Source organism: Macrobrachium nipponense, chromosome 16, assembly GCF_015104395.2.
Source record: "Macrobrachium nipponense isolate FS-2020 chromosome 16, ASM1510439v2, whole genome shotgun sequence".
Classification (NCBI taxonomy): domain Eukaryota; kingdom Metazoa; phylum Arthropoda; class Malacostraca; order Decapoda; family Palaemonidae; genus Macrobrachium; species Macrobrachium nipponense.
The window spans coordinates 59,690,745-59,703,885 of NC_087209.1; the positions used below are offsets into that span (position 1 = coordinate 59,690,745).

Below are 13,141 nucleotides of genomic sequence, written 5' to 3' on the forward strand. Positions count from 1 at the left end.
ATGAATGTGTCGTCCATTTATCAAACAAGCATCTGGATAGTAATGTAACCAGTGCTTTAGGTTATGGTTTAAATTTTGCTCTATCAACTAGAAGTATAAATAGTGTAGAAATTACTAAAGGATTGTGGAACTTAGAAAAATATAGTGATTTAACTAGTGAAGAGGTCAACATAATTAAGGGAGTGATTTATGGAAGCATAAAAAAGTCAGACACCACAAACGTACCCAAAAGATTTATGAATGCCATCAATGAACTGAAAAAAGATAAAGATATACACATGACAAAAGCAGATAAATCAGTTGCCCTAGTAATTTTAAACAAAAATGAATACATAGAAAAAAATGGAAAGTCTTTTGGGTGATAATAGCACTTATAAAGAATTAAATAAGAACCCGATAGAAAGTGTGAATAGTGGTTTCAGTAAAAAGTGAAAAATCTGTTAAAAGGCAACGAAAGCCTTATAAAGAAGGTGTGTGTGACCTCTCCATCGCTACCGTATATGTATGGTACGATAAAAACCCATAAAACAAACTTCCCTGCCAGACCAATTATCAGCTCAGTGGGTTCCGCATCTTATAAATTAGCAAAATATTTAGTGGATATCCTTAACCCATAGGTAGGTAACATCTCTAATGCCAATAGTAAGAATAATGTGGACTTGATAGATAAACTAAATAGTGTAAAAGTTAATAGTGAATCGAAACTTGTGAGCTTTGATGTATCTCTATTCACAAAAGTGCCTATTGATGATTTATTGGAGTTTCTATCGGAATTATTAGAAAACAAACAACTGGATATTCCATTTTCTAAGAGCACCTTAATTGAACTGATAAAATTATGTGTTAAAGACTGTAAATTTGAATTCAATGGAAAATTCTACTCACAAAATTTTGGTATGGCAATGGGAAACCCTCTGTCCCCAGTGCTAAGTAATTTATATATGGAATTTTTTTGAAAAGAAAATTTTAGATTATATAATTCCACGCAATGTACCTTGGTTTAGATATGTTGACGACATAATAAGTGTATGGCTAGGGAACGAAGATGTAAATAACTTTTTTGCCAGGTTAAATCAATTAGTACCATCAATTAAATTTACTATGGAAATTAGAAAAAGATGAATGCCTACCCTTTTTGGATGTCCTCATACGGAGAAATAGTAGTGGGTTTAAGTAGTGTTTACAGAAAACCTACTAATATTTCTTCCTATGTACATTTCTATTCTGGACAAAACAATAAGGTTAAAAGATCAGTGTTTGCATCCATGTTTTTAAGAGCACTACGGGTATGTAGCCCAGAATATATAGATGAGGAGATAGATAAGATTCGGAATACAGGCAAGAAATTGAAATATCCAGATAATGTACTAAACAATGCATTAAAAGCGGCAAAAAAGACCATGTATGCAAAATAAAAAACAAAAGAACCTTACACAACAAAAATTTGCTTGTACTACCTTATGATAGTAATATGAAAGATATCCCAAACATCTCCCTGAAGAATTTTGGTGTTAATGTAGTTTTTAAAAACAATAAAACAATGAAACAGGTACTTATTAAGAACTCCCCCGACAATGCTAAAGGATGTGTATATAAAATCCCGTGTAAGTCTTGTGACAACTTTTACATTGGTCAAACGGGGAAAGCACTGGAAAAAAGAATAGAACAACATAAACAATGTGTGAGATATGCACAGGGAAATAGTGTATATTTGTACTGTTAGTGAGAACAATCATGCTATTAACTGGGAAGGGGCAAAAAAAAGCTGGTGTGTTCTAATAATGCATTGGAAAGGAATATCATTGAATCTAGTTTTATAAAAGAAAGTTACAACAATAATATGAACATCAGTCAAGGAATGTATAAACTTGATCCTTTAATATCAAAAGAAATTTGTAAACTGTTAAATTTTAAGGTAGGCTGTAGAGATATATGAAAAAATAGGATTATTATATTTGTAAAACACCCAGGGGTAAAGGGGGCAGTAGTGGTAATGAGATGTTCAACCCCGCCTCCTTGACACCTGCCAGGTGTGGACTTGTACCCTAAGCGGTAGTATCCCTTGAGAATTTATTGTAAATTTTAGCCAAATGATTTTTGAAAGCCACTCCTACCTTGACACCTACCTGTGGGTGGATCTGCAGTCTCAAACGGTTGTGTGTATGTTCGTCAGTTACTGCTTGTTTAGTAGTATATATACTCGTGAATTCTAATACTAATGTCTCAGTCCTTTGTCAATGGCTTGAAAATAAAGCCGAAACCGGTCAGGACCTTGTCTCTTATTTTTCACCTGTTTGGATATGTGTGATAAATGAATCACGTGCTAAAGTGATTATAATCATATATATATATATATATATATATATATATTATATAATATTATATTACTAAGATATATAAATGCATACATTTAATATTTAATCTGCCGTTGCGTATGTGCCAGGAAAATGGCAGTAATGTAAACTGCATAATTACTCTCCCTAAAAGCCTAGGTAATAAAATTAAACTAATCATAAGAAAAAAAGGTATATTTTATTTACAGTATTTGGTTTTTTTTTTAGTCCGACGAAAGTACGGGATGAAAAAATATAGACTTTAGATCGCAACCGTTCGAAAATTGCTTAATTGAATACAAACTTCAAATTGTTTGTGTGTATGTGTGTGTGTGTAGTGGGGGAAGGGGGAGGTGAGTGGGGAGGAGGAGGGAGTTGGGTGGCAGCACTGACAACATGACCTCGACTCTGTTATACCCAATTGATTTGAATATCCAGAAAATTAGATGAGAAATTAGGTGTGTAATATTTTTCTGGAGATTTCATCTCTTTTTCTTTCGTTCAAATGTCCGACCTCCCGCCAAATTCGCTCTTATTCAATTTCGTTAAGTTTGTAATTAGTTTCGTGAGCTTTCGTTCACTTTTTCGAGTGTCATTCAGTTTGTAAGCTTTTATTCAGTTTCACGAGTTTCCCTACGATTTCGCAGGTTCTGGTTTTTTTTCGTGCGTTTTCGATATATCCTTTTTAGCTTTCATTTCATGCCATCCGCTTTCAGTATATTCTTCTTAGCTTTCATATGCCTCAGTGTTGGAGCATTCATTCAGTTTCATATGCCTCAGTTAGATTTCCTGAACTGCATTCAGTTTCCTGAGCATTCATTCAGTTTTTTTTTAACTTGTGTTCAGTTTCATATGCCTCAGTTACATTTCCTGAACTGCATTCAGTTTCCTGAGCATTCATTCAGTTTTTGGACCTTTCTTTCAATTTCATGGATTTGACCGGATTTCTTACCCTTTCATCTAATTTCCTGACCTTTCATCGAACGCTCTAAGCTTTAATTAAACTTCTTGGGCTTCGATTCACCTTTCACGTAACTCGTGACCTTTCTAAATAAAGCTTTAGTCCCCGTCCTCTGTACTGTAGTGTTCTCAGCAGCATCATATATGCTAAGTACCCATGACCATTGGTGTTGCAACGCCATTTAAAATAAATCGGCCAGTCAGTTATAAGTTATAAAGCCCAGTGGTAATAGAGTTCGGTGAAGACTTGATGCACTTGTATTTTGTTGTTTTTCTTGGGTTTATTTTGTATTATGTTGACATATTTGGCTCAATTTATTTATTGCAATTTTTTTTTTCATTCACGCCATATTTGGAATCTTACGCAGCTAGGTAATGTTTTTTAACTTTTTCCATATGGGTGTATGCTGATGTCGATTAACAACAACAACAGCATAAAAAACAACCACAATAATAATATTAATAGTAATGTTCTCTTCTGCTTCGACAGGTGGAGGACTCTGCCTCTCCAGCCATTTGTCTTAAGGTAAGAAGTCATCCACACGCCTTCACTTTGCCTGTATTGCGTCTTCACGATTAACAGGGTCACGTAGGTGCTGTATACTTAACATAGTATGTATGGGTAGGATAAACTGATTCATTAGAAATGGCTTCTTGATATATATATATATATATAATATATATATATATATATATATATTATATATCTATATATATATATATATATGACTGGTACAAAAAAAAAAAAAAAATGTTCTGTAACAACAGAATTCCATCTAATAAAAGGAGCCCATAAAAACACCAAAATGTAGAGAGAAAAGTACTATATTTCAGAGACTGCTGTCTCTCTCTTCAGGATATGAATGAGAAAAGTTTACAGAAAAGGTGGTATTTATACCAAGAGATTCGTCCACAAGTAAGCCAATTTAGGTCACCCCCGCTGATAATCTTCCTTTAATCTTCTTAAGCGTTGGTTGAATGAACACTGCGTCGACGATATCTGATATCCAATTCCCTTTTGAGATGTTCATTACCTGCTTCTCTTTTATTAAGGCCGATTCCATCATTTGACTCTTGTACCGGCAGTTGCTGCTATAAATTACACGTGACATATTCCAGTTTATTCTATGGTTATGTTCATTTATATGGTTGAAAATAGCCGAGTTCTGTTGTCCATACCTAACTGACCGTTTGTGTTGTATTAATCTCTGGGGAAGTGATTTACCTGTAAATCCGATGTAAGATTGGTCACAGTCCTGGCATGGGATCTCATATACCCCAGAGTCTTTGGGAGATGTCTTTTGTTGGACGTTAATCAGGGATTGGCTAAGGTATTTGGGTAGGTAAATGCAAAAGGGTTGGATTTCCCAAAGGGTGTGAGTTACTCTCTTAATTGTCTCCAGGTGGGGAATTTTTATTTTATTGTTGGGTGTGTCTCTGGTCTTGTCTTTAGGGGGTCGGTAGAAAATTACGTTTGCTTTTGAATTGCTTTCTCAATTATATGGTCAGGATACTTTAAAGATGAAAGTTGCTTGCGAATTAGTTCAAATTCTTTTTCCAGGAAATCTGGGGAACAAATTCGTAAGGCTCTTAAGAATAGGTTGCTAGCTACCACTATCTTGATAGTATTGTCATGATAGCTAAAGTAGTGAATATATGAAAGTGAGAACGTTGGTTTTCTGTATATGGTAAATTTGTATTCTGTCGTGTCTATGATTATTAAAACATCAAGAAAAGGAATTTTGTTGTCTGTTTCCCATTCAACTTTAAATTTGATGCTGGGCACTAATGCGTTTAATTTTGAGAGGAATTCATTAAAATTACCCCACTTATTTTTATCCCCCAAAATGTTAGTATGTCATCCACGTATCTCATCCACAGCATGTTTTTGGGTTTTATTGCATTTATTACTGTAGTTTCAAAGTATTCCATGTACAGATTGGCTAAAATAGGACTTAAAGGACTACCCATACTACCACCCGAATTTTTGCATTGTAAGAATGATTCCCCGAATGAAAATACGTTATTAGATGCACATAATTCAACTAACTTTATTATTTTGTCAAGTGCCAAAGGGAAATGATCTGAATAGGGGGATAATTTTTCCCTTAAAAACTGAAGAACGTCCTGTACTGGTACTTTTGTGAATAGGGAGTCTACGTCAAGGCTTAAAAGTTTTATGTTGTGAAGTGGTATATGTGCTTCTCTGAATTTGTGACAAAAGTCTTCCGAATGTTTGATGTGACTGGGAGAAAAAGTGCCTAAAAAAAGGAGAAAGGAGGCCAGCTAACCATTTAGAAATTTTGTAATTGAAAGCTCCGGCGCATGAAACGATGGGTCTGAATTGGAAGATTGTCTTTGTGAGTTTTGGGAAGACCCATAAAAGTAGGGTAATTTAGGATTAATTACTTTAAATTTCTCTAATAGTTCAATACTCTTTTGTCTTGGCCAATTAATCTTACTTTCCGAAAAAATTCTGTGGGAACGTTACTGGAGGGTGGATTTTTCGTCAGTTTTTCGTAAGTATTTGTGTCGCTTAAGAGCTGGTTGATTTGTCGGAGGTAGAAGTCTTTGTCCATTATTACAATTTTGCCGTCTTTGTCGGATCTACTTTTTATAGCGAGTAGATGGCTATCATGAATCTGCGGGGAACAGGATATTTCTTATGAAGGTCAGTTAAAGCATTTAGTAACACTCCTTTTAAACATATCTCTTCACGGCTGTAGTTTTTGTCAGATATGAATTTATCAAAAGCCACTATGAAGTCTAGGTTGTTTTTGCGGTCTGGCATAAGGGCAAAGGATAAGCCTAAATTTAAAACTAAATGTTGATTTACAGTAAGGGGGTGTGGATAAGTTTCAAAACTTTGTCTTGTTGTTCAAGATTATTCCATGCGCTATTATCTATTAGGTTATTTAACTTGCGTAAAAGTTTTGTTGGAGTGAGTCACGCTTTTATAGGCAGCAATGTCGGAACGAATGAAATCAGATACCTGTATATGTGGTCCGTAGTGAGGAGGCGAAGATTAGATTGAGTTCCATATATTACTCTGCGTAGCACGAAGATGTCGTTTCTCGTACTGGTGATTCTTTCTTCCAGGAAAATCTTGTGTGATAGAGGGAAGGGGTTTGATTGCAGAGTCCATCTCCCGAATCCGTACATTTTTTGGAAGTACTTGTTTCTTTGAGGCATTCTCCAAAAGTGGTTTTTGGTTTTCAGCCGGTGTAGTCTGTTCAGTTCTTTCTCAAACTTGCGGAAAACTGGCTTGACTTCTGGAAGTGAGTGAAGAATCGTGGAAAGCTAAATGGTTAGCTGGCCTCCTTTCTCCTTTTTTAGGCACTTTTTCTCCCAGTCACATCAAACATTCGGAAGACTTTTGTCACAAATTCAGAGAAGCACATATACCACTTCACAACATAAAACTTTTAAGCCTTGACGTAGACTCCCTATTCACAAAAGTACCAGTACAGGACGTTCTTCAGTTTTTAAGGGAAAAATTATCCCCCTATTCAGATCATTTCCCTTTGGCACTTGACAAAATAATAAAGTTAGTTGAATTATGTGCATCTAATAACGTATTTTCATTCGGGGAATCATTCTACAAGCAAAAATTCGGGTGTAGTATGGGTAGTCCTTTAAGTCCTATTTTAGCCAATCTGTACATGGAATACTTTGAAACTACAGTAATAAATGCAATAAAACCCAAAAACATGCTGTGGATGAGATACGTGGATGACATACTAACATTTTGGGATAATAAGTGGGGTAATTTTAATGAATTCCTCTCAAAATTAAACGCATTAGTGCCCAGCATCAAATTTAAAGTTGAATGGGAAACAGACAACAAAATTCCTTTTCTTGATGTTTTAATAATCATAGACACGACAGAATACAAATTTACCATATACAGAAAACCAACGTTCTCACTTTCATATATTCACTACTTTAGCTATCATGACAATACTATCAAGATAGGTGTAGCTAGCAACCTATTCTTAAGAGCCGTTACGAATTTGTTCCCCAGATTTCCTGGAAAAAGAATTTGAACTAATTCGCAAGCAACTTTCATCTTTAAAGTATCCTGACCATATAATTGAGAAAGCAATTCAAAAAGCAAACGTAATTTTCTACCGACCCCCTAAAGACAAGACCAGAGACACACCCAACAATAAAATAAAAATTCCCCACCTGGAGACGATTAAGAGAGTAACTCACACCCTTGGAAATCCAACCCTTTTGCATTTACCTACCCAAATACCTTAGCCAAATCCCTGATTAACGTCCAACAAAAGACATCTCCCAAAGACTCTGGGGTATATGAGATCCCATGCCAGGACTGTGACCAATCTTACATCGGATTTACAGGTAAATAACTTCCCCAGAGATTAATACAACACAAACGGTCAGTTAGGTATGGACAACAGAACTCGCTATTTTCAACCATATAAATGAACATAACCATAGAATAAACTGGAATATGTCACGTGTAATTTATAGCAGCAACTGCCGGTACAAGAGTCAAATGATGGAATCGGCCTTAATAAAAGAGAAGCAGGTAATGAACATCTCAAAAGGGAATTGGATATCAGATATCGTCGACGCAGTGTTCATTCAACCAACGCTTAAGAAGATTAAAGGAAGATTATCAGCGGGGGTGACCTAAATTGGCTTACTTGTGGACGAATCTCTTGGTATAAATACCACCTTTTCTGTAAACTTTTCTCATTCATATACCTGAAGAGAGAGACAGCAGTCTCTGAAATATAGTACTTTTCTCTCTACATTTTGGTGTTTTATGGGCTCCTTTTATTAGTATATATATATATATCTATAAGTTTATATATATATGTATATATATATACATATGATATATATATACATATATATATAGTATATATTTATATATATATATATATATATATATATAATGTCCGCATATTCACACACGCCTATATCTTTGATTTTTAGAAATGCCTCTATCTGTGTATATATATATTTATATATATATATATATATATATATATATAATATATATACTATGATATTGTTATATATATAGTATATATATACATATATATATATAGACATACATATATATATATATAATTATATAATATATAAATACTTACATATATATATATATATATATATATATATATATATGTATGTGTATATATATATATATATATATATATATATATATATACATACACACACACACACATACACACATTCACATTCACACGCGCGTCTATACCTTCATATTTCACTCCATTACCCACCCTCCCCCTCGCACGTATACCGACAGTATTCACCAAGCGCCCAGATATGGCTAATCCCATCAGAAGTCAAACGTTAAAATATCACAGCTACAAATTAAAACATTCAGTCCAAATGTCATTGCTTATTACTGCAACGTTTCCACGGGGGCGGGAGAGGGGGTGCCCTGGGTGTGGGAGGTTGCTCAAAGAACCAGATTTAATGATGTAAAATGATGTTTGAATTTGGGCCCCATTTTTACTCTCGTTTTTTTTTTTTTTTTTCCTCCCTCCGGGCGGCGGGATGCAGGGATTTGGGTGGGGGAGGGGGAGTAAGGGGCAGGGGCTGATGGACGATGGGTGTAGGGGGTATGTAGGATGGGAGGGCAAATTGGAAAATATGTGTCTGGATACAGGGTTTTGGGTTGGATGGTGAACCGAGGATGGAGGATGATTTGTTGTTGGGGGGGAGGGGGTGCTCCTAAGGGGGGTGGGGGATGTAAGTTGGGGGTGGATGAAGAGATGATAGGACGGCAAATATAAAAGTAGGTGTCTAGATAGTTTATATAGGTAGAGTAATTTCTTGGACGAATATATAGCTCTGGTACAGAAAGAGAGTTGCGTATGTGGGCGCAATTATGTCATTGCCAAAAGTTTATTAAGGAAAAGAAGAAGGTTGTTTTGATCAACAAGAGAGTCTAAGTCAGAGCACTTTTTATCTATTTTTTTTTCTTTTTTATTTTTTATGAAAAGGGTAAAGTTAGGTAGGTTTTAGTGTGATAAAATGAACTCCTGTAACGGAGAGAAAAACAAAGCGAGATCCGCTGGAAAAACAAACAAACCCATTTGCTCATTTGCAGGCCATTACATTTTTTTTTCTTTCTCTCACTATAGGCTTTTGTTTGAATGGGAAGTACTATATGTGCATGTTTCAGTGGGGACTGAAGACTGGCTTTCCTCAGAGGGCAATAATGCTTTGATTTTTATGGGGAACTGAAAAAGCGTACGTTATATAAGTTAATAATTGACTTTGTTAAGATGGGCACTAAAGGCAATTATTTCTATGGCCAATAAATGCCTCTGTTTATATGTATTATGTGTGTGTGTGTATAGAAAGAGAGACAGAGAGAGGGAAATATTTTATTCACAATTATATTGCTGTAATAGAGAAACGGAGCCTACCAACTTCTCCCCACTCGGACCCAATCGTAACTTATATTTCCAGTTTTTGTTATTTTTATTCTCTTTTTCTTGCTGCAACTCGGGATCGCTTGTAAACTGTGCAACATATTTTCATGCGCGCACACGAAACTTGCCTTGTTAGTTTGCTTTCGCAATACACCAGTCTCTCTTCCACCTTTTATGACCGAGCCTAAAAGGTTTGTGTTGTCAATAATACTTTTTATTTTATATGTGATTTTTCTTTAAGAATCTGTTTCCCGTTATTCTTTGTATCAATCGAATAGGGTTTGTGGTAGTCATCTGTTGGCGATACATTTTGTTAATGTATTTAAAAAATGTATTCTGTTTCATTATTTTTTTTATAGAAAAAATTGTCTCTTCTATCAGTATAGTATGTGTTGGTCGTCTGTCGGTGACGCATTTTTAATATAAAAAAAGTATGAGTTATTTATCATTTATTATAATTTGCGATTATATACTATGTACCCCGGATATGCAACAAAACTTAACTGCTATTTTCTCTTTATTTAGTTTTTTTCTTTTCTGTCTTTTCGCATCAGTATTTGTTGAAATATTAAAAAAAAAGAGTATTAGCTATCTGACTTTTTTATAATTTACAACTAAATTTACCACTGATTGCAACAAAACCAAAACGTATTTTAAAAAGAAAAAACAATTTATTTCCTAAGCTATTTAAAAGAATTTTGTATTTCCAAAACTTATATTAAATGAGCAGAAAAGAAAAAAGTATATATAGAATTTTTAAAGAGAAAAAATATAATTTTTATTTCGAAAACTTCAATTCTGCCAGTCGCTCCGGTACATGCAATGTTGTGCATGTCAATACCAGTACTCTAATGTTTTAGTGATTGGATTGATTGGGATTTTAAAAAGCCCCTGAAAGCCTGGTGGGGAAGTTTTATGTAAACCCGTTGCTTCTTCAACTCTGGTTGATTGATTGATTTATGGGGCCTGGCGCTGTCAAATCTATGCTCGTCGAAGCCGATGTTAAGGTGTTCCGGAAGGTGTCAATATGACCTATGTTGGGACAGGAATATGTTGAATTATTTATCTTTATATACAGCCAATTCTCTCTCTCTCTCTCTCTCTCTCTCTCTCTCTCTCTCTCTCTCTCTCTCTCTCAGGACTAAACTTCGAACGTATCCTCTTTTTCTTAGAATTAAATTTCAAACGTGTATTCTCCTCTCTCTCTCTCTCTCTCTCTCTCTCTCTCCTCTCTTTCTCTCTCTCTCTCTCTCTCTCTCTCTCTCTCTCTCAGGAATAAAAACTTCGAATCTCTCAGTCTCTCTCTGCTTTCTCTCTCTCTCTCTCTCTCTCTCTATCTCTCTCATGAATCCATTTCACTGTATTCTCTCTCTCTCTCTCTCTCTCTCTCTCTCTCTCTCATGAATTTTCATTTAAGCTTGGCATCCAACTCCGTATTATTAAAAAAAAAAGATATTTCTTTTCCATTAGGTCTTCCCCCCCCCCCCCACCCCACCCCCACCACCCTCAATGCATGTTGGGGCTTGAGTCCAATCAGGCAATTTCTCTCTAACAGTCAATCGAGTAGAATGAACGTCATTTTTTCCTAATGGACGGATCTAGAGTTCAATCTGCCATATCAAGAACCTCGACAGCCAAGTGAAAAACAAGGTTAAAATTAAAATAGCTGCTATGTTGAGTAATTACACTTGATTTTCCTCTCGTTTAGGTGCTGTTTCCGCTTCTACGGAACCAGTAGTTAAACGTGTTCGAATGTGTGTGTTTGTGTGTGTGTGTATATTATATATATATATATAAATATATATATACATATATATTATATATATATACACACACACACACACACATATATATATATATATATATATATATATATATATATATATATATATTATATTGACGGCTAGAAGCCTACGGCGAGTCCCTTGCATAATGTAGGGGGGGGGGGGAGATCAATATCGGTTGTCAGTGTCTTTTCCTGGATTCGCTCAATTACAACGAGATTGTGTATTTGGAAACTTAATTATTAGTGGAGGTTTCACAGTGTTCGTGAGGTCCCGGGCGGGGTGGGGTTGAATTTACTGGACACGGGAGGAATCTTGCCAGAATTTTTGTCCGCCCTCAGATCTTTAAACACTACTGAGGCTAATCGGCTGCAAATTGTTATGTTGAACATCCACCCTCCAACCATCAAAAAACATATCCAAATTCCAGTCTTGTAGCCTAAGTAGTTTATATTTTATGTAAGGTTATCCACGATCTTGCGTCTGGCACTGATGCAGGTACCAACAACACAGGCCGCCAGGCGGCCATGGCTCAGAGTTTCATTTGCCGTGGCTGAGAGTTACATAAAACATTGTACGCTGTACAAAAAAATCGATTGCGCCGAAGAAACTAGCGCTTCTTTATTTTTCCCCCAGAAGCAAGACTGGTTTGTTTGCGCACTGCCGATGTCTTTCGAAGTGTGTCTGATTTGCGTGGGGACGTAATCAGTCCGTTTGGGAGTAATCAGTTCGTATGAATACGTACAGTACAGTAATGTCTGTGATTACGTAATCGTCTTTGAAATAACGATTCCGTCCGTTAATGAATAATTGGCTAGATAGTGGAACTGGTTATAAACAAATACTGTTTTTCCTTATAAGATAAAGCTAATTAACTTAAAATTAAATAATTTATATATTTTATGTATATGTTTATATATATATATATATATATATATATATATATATATATATATTATATATGTATAGTATATATATATTATAATGTCTGTGCTTGCGCGTGAGTGTACGTGTGCATGTACGTATTTGCCCCTTCTGCTTAATTATACATCGATACAAATGTCCGTTCATATACAGAAACCACAAAAAGCCATGTACAGATGCAAATAGAGTCGTGAATTTCAAATCCTCACGCCAAGGCCATGTTTGCCAAAGAGGGGTCAGCTCTTTCTCTTCCCCCCCCTCCTCTCTCTCTCTCTCTCTCTCTCTCTCTCTCTCTCTCTCTCTCTCTCTCTCCTCTCTCTCTCTCTCTCTCTCTCTCTCTCTGTATCGAGGTTCCATCCGTTTCATGACAGTATTTCTGTCTGTCTAAACAGACAGAAACCGAAACAGTGGGTTCAATGATCACTTGAATAAATAGACGGAGAGAATGATTGAGAAGCTGTCGAGCTGAAACATCGAGAGCGAAGCGACCAGTTTGTGTTAGAGAGAGAGAGAGAGAGAGAGAGAGAGAGAGAGAGAGAGAGAGAGAAATTGCATAGCTGCGGTAACATGTCTACGCGACTATAGGAAGGGACAGTGTTCCTTTGAAAATCACTATGATTTCTTACGGGACTCGTGTATTTACCACATCTCATTGCAAAGGAACTTCTGGTCAAGGATACTGGATCCTTAGTAG

General features: G+C 35.7%; 1 protein-coding gene across 2 annotated transcripts in view; it reads left to right on the forward strand.

Annotated features, from left to right (window-relative positions):
• The window catches only part of LOC135195759 (synaptogenesis protein syg-2-like), a 926,712-nt gene that overhangs the window by 129,200 nt on the left and 784,371 nt on the right, over positions 1 to 13,141 (forward strand). For both annotated transcript variants that reach the window (XM_064222210.1, XM_064222209.1), the window contains one exon: positions 3,784 to 3,819. The gene's annotated coding sequence lies outside the window, so the exon portion shown is untranslated. The remainder of the gene's footprint in view (positions 1 to 3,783; positions 3,820 to 13,141) is intronic.